The following is a 19002-nucleotide window of genomic DNA, read 5'->3' on the forward strand; positions in this document are numbered from 1 at the left end:
CATTTAGCCTTTACAAAACATATTCCTCATGCATTATCTCGCTCTGTACCTCACTTCAAACACCAATAACCCTGATCACATGAATCCACACCGTAGGTCTCTATATCCAGATCTCTAACAGATCTCGAACAGATCTCGAACAGATCTCTTATCCTCTCAACAAAATACCCGGTCCTCCCCCACTTAGGGTTCGAACAATCACCAATTGGTGCACCAACACTCTATCCCATAGACTGTCTCCACCAGTAACATCGCACCCAATCCCGCAAGGTGCTACGCAACGCTCAATGATCTCCTTGACAGAGATCAAACAATTCCAAATACCCAAATCTCATAGGATATCCTCAGAACTTACCATCATGACCGCCTCTCGTCATTCATAATCTCACATCATACCCTCTCCGGACCTCCCAAATGTCCAATATTAAACCTGGCTCTTAATATAGAAATAATGAACTATCATGCTCCTCATCCTCGAATCCTCGCCCAATGCTCTGACACGTCCCTTATCATAAGAGCAGAACACTCTCTATACCCATCAAAGACAATAAGAGTCACCACCCTGATAAACTCCTCTTGATCGTCCAACGCTACAGCTAACACATGCCCTACTATACTCTAATAGGGTGTATCTTGGTCCTCGACCATCTCATTCCCCACTGACAACCTGCTCAAGCTATATCATTCCCTCGCGATAGACCTACTGCCAGATAATCTGATTGAAGATCACCATCAATGCAATCCCACAAGGCTCACCCCCAACTCAAAAACTGAAATATCAACACCTTCTTACGTCTCCCTCTGGAAACGGAAATAGCACCTCTCGGATCACAGAAGGTGACATCTCTACTATCGGCCGGTTGCCCAGCTCAGACCGTATTTTTCCATAACGCACCGTCCCTACTCATCTCTGAGTCTTGCGACTCTATTGGCATATCACCAACAATCCCTCGGAGCTAACTCGATTTCCCTATCAAGGGATGCTCCACTAAAACTCGTTCATCCTGGCCTTCTGGGCCCATACTCTTTCACATCCAACCTTGGTCTAGATAATCACTACGGAATAACCAGTAAAACCAGAAGCACTAACTGCTACATATCATGGTGCTCGAAATGTGTCCTCTCTTCTCAACCTGCCTAAAATCATGGTACTCGAACCATGACACCACACCTCGATCTGCTACTAATCATGGTACTCAAACCATGACATCACCTCTCGATCTGCTACCGATCATGGTACTCAGACCATGACATCACCTCTCGATCTGCTACCACTCATGGTACTCGAACCATGACATCACCTCTCGATCTGCTACCAATCATGGTACTCGAACCATGACATCACCTCTCGATCTGCTACTTAGAACCTCTGGATACTCCCTGAATCGAGTATGGGTCCTCTGCTTTCAGTAGTACGGGCCCATACTACCTGCCACATCTACCCATACTCTCTACACAGACCATTCCAGATTCCCTAAGTAGCTGCTCAACCTTCTCATCACCAATCTCAACACGTGTGCTCGCTCCCCAGCAAAATGCTCTACTCTGTCAGCGTACTCGTCTGACTAAAGCCACTTCCTAGGCTCTTCCTAGGCTCTCACACTTCTCCGCCATCAGCTGCCGAGAAACTCCTTATGATGCCAGTCATCTACCTCCTGAATATCGTCACATTCACTTGGTAGCTGACTCCCATCATTGGGAGTTCCACAAAGCACGAAGCAAGCAACATTCGGGCATCAAATAAACACATATAATCTGCTCTAGGTGATAACTCCCTAGCTCTACTCATACTCAAAAGATATCACCGAACTCTGCAACTCTACCCCCTCCCTTCGCGGGTATCTAGCTACTCTCTCGGTAGGCTTCACAAATGCTCATCTAGGTACCTCTCCTGGATTACTCATCTACCCAAATCCCTCTCTACATAGGATTCCTGCTGGATACTCTTACTCAGCACATACTCGAAAGTGCATCACAGATAACAACAACTCCTAGGCTAAGGCATCACAAATCAGGCCACTATAGTCCAAAAATATGAAATACCTAGCCTATCTCTAGCATGCATAATATCTCATAACACAAAAGCAATGGTATTTTGGGAAATCACCGTTCGGGATCTGGCTGATTGTACACACTGCTCCTTCTCGCTTTCTCTTAGAAACTCTTTCTCGTTTTATAAAAATCATTTATTTTGAAAATTTTCTCATTTCCTCAGTTTGAGTCCAGATATACCCGAAGGCACATCCGAATCCCTCAAACCAAGGCTCTGATACAAACTTGTAACGACGTGAAAATTTAAAACATTTTTTTTCATTTATAAAATGCATACTCTTCATAACATATGTAGTATCAGAACCATTGTACATAGTAAGCATAGTAAAAACAACCATTACATTACAATAAGAATATTTACATTTGTTTAAAAGCATTGAAAACATAGTTATATACATCAGTATAATCAAAAGTAAAAGACGTGACTTCCAAAAATGCTCCATCTTCTCCAAAAGTTGGCAGAAATACCTGTCTATGGTTGACCTAAGAATACAAACAGTTTTAGAAATATCAGCATAAAGCTGGTGAGTTCATAAGCGGTTGATTCTGGTGAAAGAAAAGGTTCCTTTGATTTTATGAAAAGTTGTTTTCCAAGAAAATCCCATATTTTCTTATAGAAGAAGTTTGATTATCCATTTGTTAAACAGCCTTTTCATGAAAAGTTAAGTTATCCTAGGAAAAACTTATATTTTCCTTAAAAGTTAATGGTTGGTTATCGATCCTGAAATGAAGTGTACAAGTATCGACCATACTTGTATCGTTTAGTGAAATTCCTTGAAAACTATGTTACTCTCGATGAGATACATTAGTTTTAGTACACACATAAAACTAATGAGTAGGTAGTGAACTAATTCCTAAGGGTATTGATGATACCCTCTAGTAATCAAAACAATTATTACTTTGAGGTTATTTCACTAGGTTCATTATTACCAAAAGTAAATCTCCATTATCTAAGTTGCGAGTTCCATAACCATACAATAAACTGGATATGACACGTAACAGGGCCAGTATCATTTTATGACTTTGTCACCCGTAGAACTGTCAGTCCCACTGTAGTTAGCAGCAAGGTGCGGGGTAGTCAGTCCCGTATAGATCTATACACAATAGTCATGTTCTCCCTCCAGGAGATTCTGGTTACAGGGTTAGTCCTACACTCGCGTATTCCGGTGGAGTGTTACCACGGACGTGTCTCCAATCTTAAGATTAACGAATTTACAAGTAATAATATCCTGTTTTATGGTTGGCATGAATCCTTTGTAAAATATAAAATATAACATTTTATGATGAGATTCACGAGTTTCCTTGCTTTAGTTTTGAAAACTAACTTTACAAGTTAATTTATTAATCGAATGGTAATACGGTTTTCTGTGTTAAAAGCATACTGAACATGTAAACATTTTATACGAAATAATAGGTTTTTAGTACAAGTTCCCTTGTACTTTTTCTTGTATTCCCTCTAAAAACGTGACAACTCGGTAAAAAGGTGTAGGGGTATGAACTCACCTACAGTGAGTGGAATGGATGGAAGTGTTGGGTAGGATGCTAGGTGTTAAGTGAGGACTTGAACACACCCACGGATCCTATGTAACATGAAGTGATACATAATGGTATCTAATTAGTTACTTAATCACTAATTAAGTAAGTAAAGGCACTTTAACGCATGAGAACACTTTGATTCAAGAGCTAGGAGTGTTAGGAGTTGCATCTAAGGGAATTATGGACTCACTTTGGAGTTTACTCTTCAAATGGTAGCCCTTAAGGGTGTTTACGGTTCTGGGACCATTTCCCCCATTAGTTTATGGCTGTAAACTCATGGCAATGGTTTCATTGGGTGCACAAACGTCTTAAACTACTCAAGGAATCATTCTAGACTCGAATCATGGGCTATGGAAGTGATTGGGGCTTGAAATGGACCCCTTTGTGGAGTTTACGGTTTTTAAATCCCTCCTTGGGGAGTTTACTTCCATAAACACATGAGTTTACGGCCGTAAACTAATGTTTGTCACTTTCTTGCATGATTTGGTGTTTCTAGAGTAAACATACAAGGTTCTAGTCACTTATACAAGCTATAGAAGGTGTTAAGGGCATTTTAACACCCATAAAAGGTGTTTACGGTTTTGGGATATTCCCCAACCGTAAACTCATGTTTACTTCTTTCATTTCATGTTTTGGGGTTCTTAGATCATTCATGCAAGTTCCTAGATCATTGACCAAGCATTGGAAGGAGTTTGGGGCATCAAAACCCCCTTTTGGGGTGTTTACGGTTTTGGGAGGTTCCCAAACCGTAAACCCAATGTTCTTGGGGATTTTGAGGGTTTAATTCATAGATTTCCAAGCAAACAACTAGCTAGGAGGGGTTTACCTACTTATGTGAAGCTTGAAGGAGTGTTTCTTGATCAAAAACCCGAATTTGTAGAGATAGAGAGAGAGTAGAGAGAGAAAGTTTCTAAGTTGTGAAAAAGGTGGAATGAAGACCACTCAACCCTTATATAGGGTTGACTTTACGGCCACGGTGGGGGGTCCACCCCACACCAACCGTAAATGGGGTTTTTCGCGTGATTTTTCGTTTTCTGACACGTATGAAATTACTACAATAACCCTAATTTATTTACCTAACTCAAGAAGGTAATGGTAAACTTTTAATAAAAATAATTTTTTATTAACAGAAGTGGGTTACAGTGACGGAATAAATTTCGGGTTGTCACATCACCCCCTGTTAGAGGAAATTTCGTCCCGAAATTTAGAATTAAGATACAAATCATGGGTTTGGAAAGAGATGCGAATATTTCTGTTTCATTGAATCTTCGCCCTCCCAAGTGAATTCAGGTCCCCGCTTGGTATTCCAGCGAACCTTCACTATCGGGATGCGACTTTGTTTCGTACGTTTGATCTCCCGATCCATGATTTCGATTGGTTCTTCCACAAAGTCGAGGTTCTCGCTGATTTTGATCTCATCAAGAGGGATCACAAGGGTTTCATCGGATAGGCACTTTTTAAGATTGGACACGTGGAAGACAGGGTGGATGTTGCTAAGCTCTTGAGGTAATCGGAGTTTGTTGGCTACTAGACCAATCCTAGCGAGGATCTCAAAAGGTCCGATGTACCTTGGGCTTAATTTACCGCGCTTCCCAAAGCGTATCATGCCTTTTCAGGGCGAGACCTTCAACAGGACACGATCTCCAACCTGTAATTCCAGGGTTTTCGTCGTTTATCGGCGTAACTCTTTTTTCTGTCTCTAGAAGCTTTCAGGACCAGTGAGAGTACTGTCGGGGACTTGACCCTTGGCTAGCTGCGTGTCGCCCACTTCGGCCCAACACAGAGGGGATCTGCACTTGCGGCCATAGAGGGCTTCGAACGGGGCAGCCTTGATACTGTTGTGGTAACTTTTTTTATAAGAGAACTCAACCAAAGTTAAATGAGTGTCCCACGACTTGCCGAAATCGATGACACATGCTCTCAACATGTCTTCCAAGGTCTGGATGGTTCTCTCACTCTGCCCATCTGTCTGAGGATGATAAGCGGTGCTCATGTCTAGCTTAGTTCTGAGAACCTTTTGTAGGGAATGCCAAAATCTAGAGGTAAACCTGCTATCTCGATCGGAGATAATAGACACAGGCACACCATGCAGTCGGACTATCTCTTGAATGTAGATTCGCGTGAGTCTTTCCATCTTGAATGTTTCTTTAATCGGTAGGAAGTGGGCGGATTTTGTCAATCGATCGGCAATTACCCAAATGGTATCGTACCCACTCGAAGATTTGGGTAATTTGTTAATGAAATCCATAGAAATCATCTCCCACTTCCACTCAGGTATCTCGGGCTGCTGGAGCAGGCCCGAGGGCTTCTGATATTCGACCTTCACCTTAGCGCAAGTCAGACCTCGAAGGTAGCGATCTCGGATTTCATGTTTGTCCACCAATATAGTTTCTTGAGATCGAGGTACATCTTATCCGAACCTGGGTGAACGGAGTATCTGGTCTTCTGAGCTTCGTTCATGACAACCTCCCTGTAATCGCCGAACCTTGGGGTCCAGATCCGGTCGATGAAGCAATAAATTCTGTCTCCTTTGATCTCAAGATTTTTATCCATTCCCCTCAAAGCTTCGTTCGACATGTTCTCTGGTTTTAGGGCTTCTAACTGAGCCTCTCAGATTTGTGCGGATAAGTGGGAATGGATGGTCATTGTCAACGTCCTCACCTTGCGGCCGGAGTTTTCCTTTCGGCTAAGGGCATCTGCCACCATATTGGCCTTGCCGGGATGGTAGCGGATTTCGCACTCATAGTCACTGAGCGGCTCTACCCATCGCCTTTGTCTCATGTTTAAGTCCTTTTGATTGAAGATGTGTTGTAGGCTTTTATGGTCAGTGAAGACCGTGCACTTGGTTCCGTAGAGATAATGTCTCCAAATCTTCAGTGCGAAGACCACTACTCCCAACTCCAAGTCATGAGTAGTATAATTGACTTCCTGTGCTTTCAGCTGTCTTGAGGCATAAGCAATAACTTTTCCTCGCTGCATGAGCACACAGCCTAAGCCCTGATTGGATGCGTCACAATATACCACGAAATCTTCCGTCCCTTCAGGCAGAGACAGGATAGGTGCACTGCACAAGGCTCGCTTCAATATTTGGAATGCAGTGTCGTGCTTTTCACTCCAACAAAAGGGTACACCTTTCTGTGTTAGAGTAGTTAGGGTTTGGCAATTTTAGAAAAATTCTGGATAAATCTACGATAATAGCCAGCAAGACCCAAGAATTGACGGATTTCTGTGGGTGTCTTTGGTGCCGACCAATTCTCTATCGCCTTGATTTTGGAAGGGTCCACGTGTACTCCTTCCTCGCTTACCACATGACCTAGGAAGGTTACCTTCCGAATCTAGAATTCGCACTTGGAGAATTTTGCATACAGCTTCTCCGATCTAAGTGTTTCCAATACTAGTCTCAAATGTTGTTTGTGATCTTCCTCGCTTCTTGAATAGACAAGTATATCGTCTATGAACACGATAACAAACTTGTCTAGGAAAGGACGACACACCCGGTTCATCAGGTCCATGAACACTGTCGGTGTGTTGGTTAGACCAAAGGGCATCACTACAAACTCGTAGTGACCATATCGAGTCCTGAATGTTGTTTTAGAAACATCACTCTCATGAACTCGTAGCTGATGGTACCCTGATCTAAGGTCTATATTTGAGAAGTAGCTGGCACCCTGAAGTTGATCGAAAAGGTCGTCTATTCGAGGAATAGGGTAACGATTTTTGACGGTCAACTTGTTCAACTCATGGTAATCTATACACATCCAAAAGGATCCATCCTTCTTTTTCACAAATAACACCGGGGCTCCCCAGGGTGAGGAACCCGGTCTGATGAATCCTTTGCTGAGTAGCTCATTGAGTTGGCTGGATAATTCTTTCATTTCTGCTGGCGCTAAGCGATATGGAGACTTGGCTACAGGATTAGCTCTAGGAATTAAGTCGATACGTGTAACGCCCGTAGATCAGGGCTAGTCAATTTAGGGACGATAAGTGTCAAAAATGACTTTTTGATAGAAGATTATTTAGAATTAATAATCTTAACTAAGTTGTAGTATATGTTACAAGGATTCCGTACATATAAAGAACGCCAAAATCTGAGTTATAACGAAGAAGTTATGACATGTCGAAGTTTCGCGACAGAACCGGCACGACACAGCGCGACGTAAAAAATGAATTTATGTTAGAGCGATATTTAGCCTTAGCAATCTAAATGAAAGTCGTAGAATACGTTAAACCGTGAGCGTGCATAAAAAGAACGTCCAAATCTGACTTCGTATGAGGAAGTTATGATTTTTCTAAGTTTCGACTTAGCAGTATGTAGCCCGAATACTCGATTTGAGACCGAGCGGTTTTTAGCCGAAATAATCTAAATGAGAATCGAAGATCTCGTTAATTGTAGTAAAACGATAAAAAGATAGGGGAAAACGGACGTCGGATGAAGAAGTTATGATTTTATAACGGAGTTTTCCTGTCCCGGCCTACAAAAAATAAATAATAAAAATAAAGTCAAAATTAGCCGACGGAGTCTAAACGAAAGTTGTAGAGCGTAGTCTCACCTACGCGGGGATATAAAGAACGTCGAAAACGGAGTTCGTATGAGGGAGATATGAATTTTTGAAGTTTATTAAATAAATAAAATATTAAATTTAAATTTAAATTTCGGATATTATCCAAAGGGGGGGGGGAGTCAGCGGCCTTATCCCCATTACGCCCAGCGTAATATAGAATTACGCCCAACGTAATTCGGGTTTCAGCCCCCTATAAAAAGAAGTCGAGTGCAGCCGATTCATTTGCTCATTTTCTCTCCTTTCTCCCGTTTTGCATGGATTTACGTGCAAGAAATATCCCGAAGCCCCGGTATCATTCCCGAGCCCCGAAGCAAGTCCCGAGGCCCCGAAGATCCCGAGAAGTGCAATTCCCAAGCCGAAGCTCTGCCTGCGAGGAGCCCGGTTTTTGCGAAGATCTTCCAGATCTGCCGAAGAATACTACTTTTACAAGCCGTAGTGCTGTCCGATCATCTTCTGATCAAGTGAGTGTATAGTCACTTTCATCTTACACATAGATATGAAGTATTTTATAAAATACGTGCTATATGTATATATATTGTTGTTTATATGTGTGAGTGTGTGGTTACTTTCTTCTAACACATAAATATAAAGTATTAGCTATGAAATACGTGCTATGTGTTATATATTATTTGTCTGTTTGAGATGGGCTTGGAATTGATGTTTTTATATGTGTGTTAAATGATTTAAACTATATATGTAATTTATATCTACAAATATGTTGGGTAGAACATGGGTAGATGAAATAGTTGATGTGTGTTGAAAGAATGTGATAAGAGATAGGTGAGTATATAATAGTGATGATAGATAGGTGATGAATTACGAGTCCAGGCGATGTTGTGGCTACGTATTCATGCGATGATAGTCTATCCCTTATTGTGAATTACGAGTCCAGGTGATGTTGTGGCTGCGTATTCATGCGATGATAGTCTAACCCTTATTATGATTTACGAGTCCAGACGATGTTGTGGCTATGTAATTCATGCGATGATACCCTAACCCTTACTATTCACATATTGAGGGAGTGATCCCCGAATTAGTATTGTCTATATGATGCAGGCGATGATCCTTAGGAAAAGTTCTTAGGAACAAACATATAAGGAAATAAGATGTAAGGAGATGAGAGGTAAACATGATATAGGAGATGACCTTTAGGATAATATCTTTTGGGAAGATTAAACGAAGATAATGGGGATGGGTAATTGGGTTGATTGTTTGATAATGGAATATAATAAATGTATTATTGTGGGTTGAGAACCCTATATGCTCACCAGGCTCCCAAGCCTAACCCACTCAGTTTTCTTTGCATTATAGGTAATGACACAAGGTTATAAGTTGGTGGACTTGACGAGAGATTTTGTATTATAGATCAGTAGTTATAAATAACTATTGTATGGTCTATTTTATACTGTTTATGCTTTTGGTCTGTATCAGAACATGACATCCCGAGGTTTTATTATTTAAGGAAAATACATTTTCTTTAATAAATGCTTTTGATAAATTCTTATCATATTTTATTTTGGGAACAAATTCCGCAACTCTTTTAATCAAAAGATTACCCTGATTTTATAAAACAAAGCATAAACAAATCGGTCTTTTCTGGCCGTGAAATTGGGGATGTCACAATACGAAACTCGACTTGGCACTCGGGAGGAATTCCTGGAAGCTCTTCGGGAAAGACGTCAGGAAAATTGTAGACTTCGGGAATGCTCTCGAGTTCCTTAACTTCTTGTTTCTTCTTTATCACATGAGCTAGGAATGCATGGCACTCCTTTCGCAGAAGTTTCTAGGATTTGATGCACGAGATAATGTGAAGGTTTGAACTGAGTTTATCACCATAGATCATGAGGGTTTCGCCAGAGGGGAGATTGAGACGGATAGCTTTTTCGTAACAAAGGATATCAGCATGATTGGGGCTCAACCAATCCATGCCAATGATAACATCGAAGCGTTTTATAGAGACTGGCATGAGGTCGATGGGAAAAGAATGGTTGTTGAGGGTAAGGGTGCATCCTATGAATATATAGTTAGCGTTCTCTTTCTCGCCGTTAGCCATCTCGACGATAAATGTTTCAGTTAGCGGTTGAGGATTACGTTTAAGAAGATGTTTGAATGAATGGATAACAAAACTTCTTTCAGCACCAGAATCGAAAAGGATGCATGCATAAGAGCTGTCGAGAAGGAACATACCTGTGACAACGGTGGGATCAGTGACTGCCTCCTCGCGTCCCATCGTCAGTATTCTCCATGTGCCACCAGCTGTTGTTTCCTGGGAGAGTTCCTTTTGTAGTGCCCGACTTCTCCACAGTTATAACAGGCTTGACTGACGCCTACTCCAGATGTTTGATTGCTTGGTTGAGCTAGTGCCTTGCAAAATCGAATCGTATGCCCCTTTTTACCACAGTTAGAGCACGAAATTTCACGACATGGGCCGGGATTATGGTGGTAGTTACACTTGTCGCACCGAGGAAGGGTACCATCATATCTACTGATGGGTGCTTGAGTGACAGGAGTAGCGACAGGGGTAGTAGCAGCGTAGACTGCCACTGTTTGCTGTTTCTTTGAGGGCTCCTGCGAAGACTGGCCCTTCTTCTGTTTCCATAATTTTCTTTTCTCACCACTCCCTTTAGCCGGTTCAGAAGTGGTTGTTACTTTATCCAAATCGACCCCGTGATCTATGAGGGTCTGCGCCAGGCACTTGGCGCAATCAAAAGTGTTTGGCCTAGCAGCCAAGACATTCCCTTGAGTTAGGGGTGTCAGTCCCCAAATGTATCTCTCTATCTTCTTGCTTTACCGGGTGACCATTCCCGGGAAAAGGAGTGCTAGGTCTTCGAACCTAGAAGTGTAACTCAGCAAGCATGAGCTCTTTCCAGCTCTCCCAACCCATAGCATTTGCTACTGGCAGGGTTAAGGATTTGACTCGGCCATTCCACCAAGTCAATGCTTTGTCGGTGAAAGTGCAGGCGGAGAATTTCACCTTGTTGGCTTCTGAACAAGAACAAATTTCGAAGATAGACTCGATCTTCTCGAACCATCGAGTCAGGGCAATAACACCTCCAGTTCCATTGAAAGATGTGGGTTTTGCGTTCATGAAGTCTTTATAGGAACACTCCTTCTAGTGTCCCTGACCACCTTCCTGATTCTGGGGATGCATACCACCTCCCTGTCCACCAGATCCGCCAGGATTCATCTGTGACATCGCGACAGTCACAGCAGCAGTAACAGCTGCTTGGAACTTAGCGGGATCAAACTGAGGAGGTGGTGGAGGAGGATTGTTGTTCTTTGAGCTGGGTCTTTTCTTTGGAGGCATTTCGTTCTAAAAAGATCAGGGAGGAGAGGATTGTAAGTTCACTCAATTGAATTAGGAGATACGAAACAAGATGTATCTCTACATGATAGATAAAGTGTTCTACTAAGCGATAGAACAGGAAAGAGTCACTAAAGCAAGTAAAATATTGCTAAGGAAAGAATGAGTAGCAACACTTGGAATAAATTTCTACAACATATTCGACTCTGACTAAAATACTCCTATAGTATTTTATGTTGAAGGTTTTGTTCTATCGATAACTTTTGGTAGGATGACTTTGGTAAGTTTTAGGCCTGTTGCAACCCCACAATCATTCCCAAGCACATGTTGGTCATGGCTCGAATGAATATATTTGATCAGGCTATATTGACCCTAGACATGATTACATAACTGCCCAGGTTTAACCAAAGTGTTAAACATCCAAATACTTTTGTTTAGTTTTTTTCATGATACTGATTTTTTTTTGGTATGTAGGTATACTTGTATACTTGGAGTAAAAATACTTATATTTTTAAAGTATACTTTTAGTTCAGAGCACTTCGGCCCCTTAGTGTTTATAGTTTTATACCATGTAAGGTTCGGTATACTTAGTTCACTATAAACAATTGCTCTGATACCAATCTGCCACACCCCGAAACCGACGGCAGAAACGTTCCGGGGCGGAGGACGTCATGCGTAATATCACAACCATTGTACATAGTAAGCATAGTAAGAACAACCATTACTTACAATAAGAATATTTACATTTGTTTAAAAGCATTGAAAACATAGTTATATACATCAGTATAATCAAAAGTAAAAGACGTGACTTCCAAAAATGCTCCGTCTTCTCCAAAAGTTGGCAGAAATACCTGTCTATGGTTGACCTAAGAATACAAGCAGTTTTAGAAATATCAGCATAAAGCTGGTGAGTTCATAAGCGGTTGATTCTGGTGAAAGAAAAGGTTCCTTTGATTTTATGAAAAGTTGTTTTCCAAGAAAATCCCATATTTTCTTATAGAAGAAGTTTGATTATCCATTTGTTAAACAGTCTGTTCATGAAAAGTTAAGTTATCCCAAGAAAAACCTATATTTTCCTTAAAAGTTAATGGTTGGTTATCGATCCTGAAATGAAGTGTACAAGTATCGACCATACTTGTATCGTTAGGTGAAGTTTCCTTGAAAACTCTGTTACTATCGATGATATACATTAGTTTTAGTACACACATAAAACTAATAAGTAGGTAGTGAACTAATTCCTAAGGGTATTGATGATACCCTCTAGTAATCAAAACAATTATTACTTTGAGGTTATTTCACTAGGTTCATTATTACCAAAAGTAAATCTCCATTATCTAAGTTGCGAGTTCCATAACCATACAATAAACTGGATATGGCACGTAACAGGGTCAGTATCATTTTATGACTTTGTCACCCGTAGAACTTTCGGTCCCACTGTAGCTAGCAGCAAGGTGCGGGATAGTCAGTCCCATATAGATCTATACACAATAGTCACGTTCTCCCTCCAGGAGATTCTGGTTACAGGGTTAGTCCTACACTCGCGTATTCCGGTGGAGTGTTACCACGGATGTGTCTCCAATCTTAAGATTAACGAATTTACAAGTAATAATACAGAAAATCCTGTTTCATGGTTGGCATGAATCCTTTGTAAAATATAAAATATAACATTTTATGAAGAGATTCATGAGTTTCCTTGCTTTAGTTTTGAAAACTAACTTTACAAGTTAATTTATTAATCGGATGGTAATACGGTTTTCTGTGTTAAAAGCATACTGAACATGTAAACATTTTATACGAAATAATAGATTGTCAGTACAAGTTCCCTTGTACTTTTTCTTGTATCCCCCCTGAAAACGTGAAAACTCGGTAAAAAGGTGTAGGGATATGAACTCACCTGCAGTGAGTGGAATGGATGGAAGTGCCGGGTAGGATGCTAGGTGTTAAGTGAGGACTTGAACACACCCACAGATCCTATGTAACATGAAGTGATACATAATGGTATCTAATTAGTTACTTAATCACTAATTAAGTAAGTAAAGGCACTTTAATGCATGAGAACACTTTGATTCAAGAGCTAGGAGTGTTAGGGGTTGCATCTAAGGGTAGTATGGCCTCACTTTGGAGTTTACTCTTCAAATGGTAGCCCTTAAGGGTGTTTACGGTTCTGGGACCATTTCCCCCATGAGTTTACGGCCGTAAACTCATGGCAATGGTGTCATTAGGTACTCAAAGGTCTTAAACTACTCAAGGAATCATGCTAGACTCGAATCAAGGGCTATGGAAGTGATTGGGGCTTGAAATGGACCCCTTTGTGGAGTTTACGGTTTTTGAATCCCTCCTTGGGGAGTTTACTGACGTAAACACATGAGTTTACAGCCGTAAACTCATGTTTGTCACTTTCTTGCATGATTTAGTGTTTCTAGGGTAAACATGCAAGGTTCTAGTCACTTATACAAGATATAGAAGGTGTTAAGGGCATTTTAACACCCTTAAAAGCTGTTTATGGTTTTGGGATATTCCCCAACCTTAAACTCATGTTTACTTCTTTCTTTTCATGTTTTGGGGTTCTTATATCATTCAAGCAAGTTCCTAGATCATTGGCCAAGCATTGGAAGGAGTTTGGGGCATCAAAACCCCCTTTTGGGGTGTTTACAGTTTTGGGAGGTTCCCAAATCGTAAACCCAATGTTCTTGGGGTTTTTGAGGGTTTAATTCATAGATTTGCATGTATGCTAAGCAAACAACTAGCTAGGAGGGGTTTACTTACTTATGTAAAGCTTGAAGGAGTGCTTCTTGATCAAAAACCCGAATTTGTAGAGAGAGAGAGTAGAGAGAGAAAGTTTCTAAGGTGTGAAAAAAGTGGAATGAAGACCACTCAACCCTTATGTAGGGTTGAGTTTACGGCCAGGGTGGGGGGTCCACCCAACACCAACCGCAAACGGGGTTTTTTGCGTGATTTTTCGTTTTCTGACACGTATGAAATTATGAAAATAACCCTAATTTATTTACCTAACTCAAGAAGTTAACGGAAAACTTTTAATAAAAATAAATTTTTATTAACAGAAATGGGTTACATTGATGGAATACATTTCGGGTTGTCACAAAAGATAGCCCACCTACCAGGCCATTAATGTCATGAACCCATTGGGCCCACCAAGGCCCAATAATAAATGGGCCCTCACACGGCCCAAAACCCAAACTAAAAGCCATGCCCAACCCAAGGTCCCCAAAGCACATATATACACTTCTCTGGTCCAAGACACTATTGCATGAAGCCCAAACTCCAGGCCTAACACTCAAGGCCGAAAACATAGCTCAAAAGTCCACAGAAGGAGTTACGTGGGGCGTACCTCCTTGGTACTCTCAGCGTACTCAAGCGCGCCTAAAACTGATCGGGGACCTCAACGTACTACGCCGCGCATTCTGAGACTTATGTCCAGCATAAGTCACAGACTTATCCTTCCGCTATTTCTGGTCTGAACAGGTTAAGTCATGGGCTCATATCACATATCTAGGCTCTCTACTGCCTCTTAAGTCATAAAGTCGAAACCTTTAAGCCTTTGCGTGGCTATAAGGGTCACCAACCACTTCCAACATATAACATCTTTCCACATTAAGCCCTAATCTCATGCATGACTTAGTCTCAACGTCAAAGATTGGATTTTTACGAACCCACAACGCATAATACACTGAAATAAGGCAGATTCTAGCTTATGGAGGCCATTTGCTCAAAAAGTCACCATCTTGGGACCAAAAACCCTAAAAATTGGTCCAAGAAGCACACAACCATAATAACAAGGAAATTTCTGAGCTTTTTATCTCCAAGGGAAGCTTCTCCCTCTGTAGAACTCCGATCCAAGCTTGCACTCCAACTTCTAGCCTTCACAAGAATCTCCTCTTCTTCTTTACTAACACACAAAGGCACTTTTAGCTCCAAAAATACTCACACCAGCTTAGAACAAAGGTTGGCTCTCTTTTAGGGTTTCACTCACTCAAATGGTGGTTGAGGATAAGGCCATAACCTTATTTATATAGGGCTCATGTCTAAATTAGGGTTTTGCATCTGGGTTGGTTACGCCCAACGTACTTCATGGAGTCCGCGTTTATTATAAGCGAATGAGTACGCGCAACGTACTCTTCAGTACGCCCAGCGTACTCCTTTACAACATTTTCCATTTAGGGGCTTCTCTTGACAATTTGGAGAAGAGGAAGGGTTAAACAAATATACCCAATTTCCCGGATGTTACATCTGTGGGCTAATGATAAATAGAGTTTGGAACACAGACCCATAATCCATCAAATCCGACACTGTGAATTTCTTTGGTTTGTGAATTTCATTGGTTCTAAATTTTGTGAGTCTTGCATTGATTGTCCCAAAATTTTGAATTCAAGGTTCAAAAAATTGAGCCTTGAAGATTGTATATACTTGGAGAAGCCATTTAGCATGGAGGAAATAAAGGATGCTATTCAGAATTGTGGCAATGAAAATGCTCTAGGTCATGACGGATTCACATTTAAATTCTTAAAAAAGTTATGTATTTTTTACATGCAAATATCATGAGGTTTGTCAAATACTTTGAAGATAATGGAAAGCTTTCAAGATGGTGTAATTCCTCCTTTATCACACTTGTAAGATCCCCTTCTGGCACGTATCACAATATTGTCCGTTTGCGGCTCCCGACACGAAAACTTCCCAGGGGGTCACCGATCCCTGAATTGCACTCATGCGGACACGCTTAACTACAGATTTCTTATGAGATTTGCTGCACTCACGGGTTTAAAACGCATTGTGACAATGAAGGTATCCACACCCTTATAAGGCGACGCTTAGTTCTCCTTCCAAGCCGATGTGGGATCAGGTGCAACCCACCTTCACCCCCCATTATAGGGTTCGACGTCCTCGTCGAACACATTGACCCGTGCCCCAGCTCTGATACAATTTCTCAAATTGTGCATGTCGTCCTTGCACAGGGGCCATGCTAATCTTCTCTGTATCATTCTAATTTTATCGGATGGCCCCGAAGTGGGTTGCACCTGATCCCACATCGACTGGGAAGGAGAACTAAGCATTCCTTATAAGGGATGTGGATACCTTCCCTATCACAACGCGTTTTAAAGTCATGAGGGCAGCAGATCCCATAAGAACTCTGCAGTTAAGCATGCCCGAGCGATATCAATCCAGGGATGGATGCCCCATGGGAAGTTTTCGCATTGGGAGCCCAAAATGGACAATATTATGATACGTGCTACAGGGGGATGTTACAACACTCGTGCCAAAAGTCAAAGAACCTTTAATATTAAATGACTTTCGACCTATAAGTTTAATCGGATGCATTTACAAGATTATTTCTAAAGATCTTAAATTGAGAATAAAGGTCATTGGATCGGTCATAGACGAGGTACGTACAACTTTTATTGAAGGGGAAATATTTTAGATGGTCTGATCATAATTAATGAAATGTGTTCATAGGGAGAGAAAACTAAAAAGACGTTTCTTTTTAAAATTCATTTTGACAAAACATTTGACTCCATCAATTGGGGGAACCTCGAGTCTGTTATGAGTCAAATGAGATTCGGGGTCAAATGGAGGAGATGGATCGTGGGATGCCTCACCTCATCCCGAACATCCGTGTTAATTAACGATCCACATACCCAAGAATTCCCCATTAGCAAAGGAATGTGACAAGGAGATTCATTATCACCATTTTTATTCATCATTGCAATGGAGGGACTCAATATAACATTAAAATTTTCTTGTGAAGTGTGATTGTTTCAATGCATAAAGAGTCCATATAACGTCCCTCTATCTCCCATCTCTTTTACGTGGATGACGCAATCTTTGTTGGTGATTGGTCACTAGAAAATCTAAAAAACTTGGCACGTATTTTAAGATGTTTCCAAGCTTCCTCCAGACTGAAAGTTGACTTCCACAAATCAAAGGTGTTCAGTATTGGAGTCTTTGATGGGGGAACTATAAAGTAGTATTATGATCCTCAGATGTGACAAGGCTTCTTTACCTTTTACTTGGGAGTTTCGATTTGGGCCAACATGGGTTTAAAAAAGAATTGGAAACAAATCATTGATCATGTTCAAGCCAAACTCTCTTTATGGAAAGCAAAAAAAGTTGTCCATTGGGGGTCGTCTCACATTGGTCAAATTAGTTCTTGACAGCCTCCCGTTATACTATTTTTCGATCTTAAAGCTCCGATTTGCATTATCGACAACCAAGAAAAAATTAGAAGAAGATTTTTATGGGGATGGTGTGAAGAAAAAGCAAAAGATTAATTGGGTTGCGTGGACCAAAGTGCTGGATTTAAAAGAAAAAGGAGGACATGGAATCGGGTCTCTTTAGAGCTCTTAATTAGCTCTTTTAACCAAGTGGATTTGGAGATTAAAAAAGATAAAAACAACATGTGGTGTCGTCTTATAAATGGAATACACAATTTAGATCGCAAACCGATGGGGACACTTGATAAAAAAAACTCTGCCTTGTACACGGAGCAATATTGTCAAGGAAAAATGATCTTGATAGTCTTGACGTTAATATCGATAACATATTCGCATGTGTAGTTGGTTCAGGAGATAACACTCTTTTTGGCAAGATAATTGGGTAATGTCTGATACATTCACATCACAATTTCAAGCTCTATATAATATGGATAAACGAAAATCTGCATTCATTGCCGACCGTTCAACCGGAACGGGTTTGTTGGTGCTTGGAGATTACCTAGCGCTGCAACAGAGTTATCTGAATTAGCAAGAATTCAATCTCTCATTGGCAGTTTCAGGACTATCGTAGTACCTGATGGGATAAAATTCACTTTATCTCCGGATGGGAATTTTTATGTGGATATCACGAGAAACGTAATCGATTGAAAGATAACCACCCTGTCGATTACTCCTTTGATTTGGATACACTTTGTACCAATTAAAGTTTTTATATTTATTTGGAGAGCATGTTTGGAAAGTATCGCCAAGTAACACCCGCTTTTGGGTCATTTCTTAATTCAATGTTGTGGACCGAAATTCGATTATGTAAAGACTTTAGGCCTTAAGGAAGTAAAATTTAGACCTTATGGAATGTTGATAATGTTAGTTGTGAGAACTAAATCCTTGGTTTGTGCGTTGGACCAAAGGGTAGAAAAGGAAAAGTTATATGTCGGGTTTCTTGCATGGATTAGGGTTTTAGTTCGTCATCTGTTATGTAATACTCGGTTTCCAAATCAGATCGATTTAGGGCGTTGAGGAGTCAAGAGCTTGGTCTATTGGTAAAACAAATGCTCACGACGTGACCATAGAGTGGTCATGATGTAACGCCCGTAGATCCGGGCTAGTCAATTTAGAGATAATAGGCGTCGAATACGAATTTTCGACAAAAGATTATTTAGAATAAATAATCTTAACCAAGTTTTATAATATGTCTCAAGGGTTCTGTACATATAAAGAACGCTGAAATCCGAGTTATAACGAAGAAGTTATGGCCCGTCGAAGTTTTACGGCAAAACCGGCACGGCACCGGGAGACGTAAATAGTGAATTTTTGATAAAGG

General features: G+C 40.8%; 1 non-coding gene across 1 annotated transcript; it reads right to left on the minus strand.

Moving 5' to 3' along the window:
• Positions 1-16378: 16378 nt before the first annotated feature.
• On the minus strand, positions 16379-16483 carry LOC145071859 (U6 spliceosomal RNA). The gene has a single exon (XR_013690823.1). It is a non-coding gene; the product is annotated as a U6 spliceosomal RNA (small nuclear RNA).
• Between the last annotated feature and the right edge of the window lie 2519 nt (positions 16484-19002).

Source organism: Lactuca serriola, chromosome 8 (genome assembly GCF_051521515.1).
Source record: "Lactuca serriola cultivar US96UC23 chromosome 8, Lser_US96UC23_V15, whole genome shotgun sequence".
NCBI classification, from domain to species: domain Eukaryota; kingdom Viridiplantae; phylum Streptophyta; class Magnoliopsida; order Asterales; family Asteraceae; genus Lactuca; species Lactuca serriola.